Here is a 2511-nt window from a genome sequence, read left to right as displayed (position 1 = left end):
CGCAATCCCTTCAAACTAAATCAAGTTAACCATCATTTGCCTTCATATTTATCAAATTTCAAGTCATCCTGAAGAAGAAATTTGTTTTAAAACATGAAGTTCACGTCTCTTCAGAATTCATGATCTTTATACACTTAAAAAGCTGTTCCTGAGCTGAATTGCACACTATGGTAAAATATGTTGTCTCCGCATTCCCTTCAAGCCAAATGAATTTAAACATCATTTGCCTTCCTATTTATCACATTTCAAGTCATTCTGAAGAAGAAATTTGTTTGAAAATATGAAATTCACGTCACTTAAGCCTTCAATGATTTTTAGATGCTTTAGATGCTGTTCCTAAACTAAAATGCAGGATTTGGTAAAATATGTTGTCCCCGCAATCCCGTCAATCCAAATTAATGTAAATATCATTTGCATTCATATTTATCACATTTCAAGTCATTCTGAAGAAGAAATTTGTTTTCAAACATGAAGTTAACGTCTCTTCAGATTTCATGATTTCTAGACGCTTCAAATGCTGTTCCTGAGCTGAAGTGCACATTTTGGTAAAATATGTTTTCCCTGCAATCACTTGACACCAAATCAAGTTAACCACCATTTGCCTTCATATTTATCACATGTCAAGTCATTCTGAAGAAAGAATTTGTGAGTCAACATGAAGTTCGCTTTACTGCAGATTTCATGATGTTTAGATGCTTCAAATGCTGTTCCTAAACTGAAATGCAGGCTTTGGTAAAATATGTTGTCCCCGCAATCCCTTCAAACTAAATTAATTTAAAAGTCATTTGCCTTCAAATTTATCAAATTTCAAGTCATCCTGAAGAAGAAATGTGTTTTTAAACATGAAGTTCACGTCTCTTCAGATTTCATGATCTTTATACACTTAAAAAGCTGTTCCTGAGCTGAAGTGCACATTTTGGTAAAATATGTTTTCCCTGCAATCCCTTGACACCAAATCAAGTTAACCATCATTTGCCTTCATATTTATCACATGTCAAGTCATTCTGAAGAAAGAATTTGTGAGTCAACATGAAGTTCACGTCACTGCAGCCTTCATGATTTTTATATGCTTCAAATGCTGTTCCTTAGCGGAAGTGCACATTTTGGTAAAATGTGTTGTCCCTGCAATCTCTTGAGACCAAATCAAAGCAAACATCATTTGCCTTCATATTTATCAAATTTCAAGTCATCCTGAAGAATAAATTTGTTTTAAAACATGAAGTTCACTTCACTGCAGATTTCATGATTTCTAGACGCTTCAAATGCTGTTCCTGAGCTGAAGTGCACATTTTGGTAAAATATGTTTTCCCTGCAATCCCTTGACACCAAATCAATTTAAACATCATTTGCCTTCATATTTATCACATTTCAACTCATCCTGAAGAATAAATTTGTTTTAAAACATGAAGTTCACGTCTCTTCAGATTTCATGATCTTTATACACTTAAAAAGCTGTTCCTGAGCTGAAGTGCACATTTTGGTAAAATATGTTTTCCCTGCAATCCCTTGACACCAAATCAAGTTAACCATCATTTGCCTTCATATTTATCACATGTCAAGTCATTCTGAAGAAAGAATTTGTGAGTCAACATGAAGTTCACGTCACTGCAGCCTTCATGATTTTTATATGCTTCAAATGCTGTTCCTTAGCGGAAGTGCACATTTTGGTAAAATGTGTTGTCCCTGCAATCTCTTGAGACCAAATCAAAGCAAACATCATTTGCCTTCATATTTATCAAATTTCAAGTCATCCTGAAGAAGAAATTTGTTTTAAAACATGAAGTTCACGTCTCTTCAGAATTCATGATCTTTATACACTTAAAAAGCTGTTCCTGAGCTGAATTGCACACTATGGTAAAATATGTTGTCTCCGCATTCCCTTCAAGCCAAATGAATTTAAACATCATTTGCCTTCCTATTTATCACATTTCAACTCATCCTGAAGAAGAAATTTGTTTTAAAACATGAAGTTCACGTCTCTTCAGATTTCATGATCTTTATACACTTAAAAAGCTGTTCCTGAGCTGAAGTGCACATTTTGGTAAAATATGTTTTCCCTGCAATCCCTTGACACCAAATCAAGTTAACCATCATTTGCCTTCATATTTATCACATGTCAAGTCATTCTGAAGAAAGAATTTGTGAGTCAACATGAAGTTCACGTCACTGCAGCCTTCATGATTTTTATATGCTTCAAATGCTGTTCCTTAGCGGAAGTGCACATTTTGGTAAAATGTGTTGTCCCTGCAATCTCTTGAGACCAAATCAAAGCAAACATCATTTGCCTTCATATTTATCAAATTTCAAGTCATCCTGAAGAATAAATTTGTTTTAAAACATGAAGTTCACTTCACTGCAGATTTCATGATTTCTAGACGCTTCAAATGCTGTTCCTGAGCTGAATTGCACACTATTGTAAAATATGTTGTCCCCGCAATCTCTTCAATCCAAAAGAAGTTTACCATCATTTGCCTTCATATTTATCACATGTCAAGTCATTCTGAAGAAAGA

This window comes from Amphiprion ocellaris, chromosome 23 (genome assembly GCF_022539595.1).
Source record: "Amphiprion ocellaris isolate individual 3 ecotype Okinawa chromosome 23, ASM2253959v1, whole genome shotgun sequence".
In the NCBI taxonomy this organism is placed as follows: Eukaryota; Metazoa; Chordata; class Actinopteri; family Pomacentridae; genus Amphiprion; species Amphiprion ocellaris.
This window is presented reverse-complemented; position numbering follows the sequence as displayed.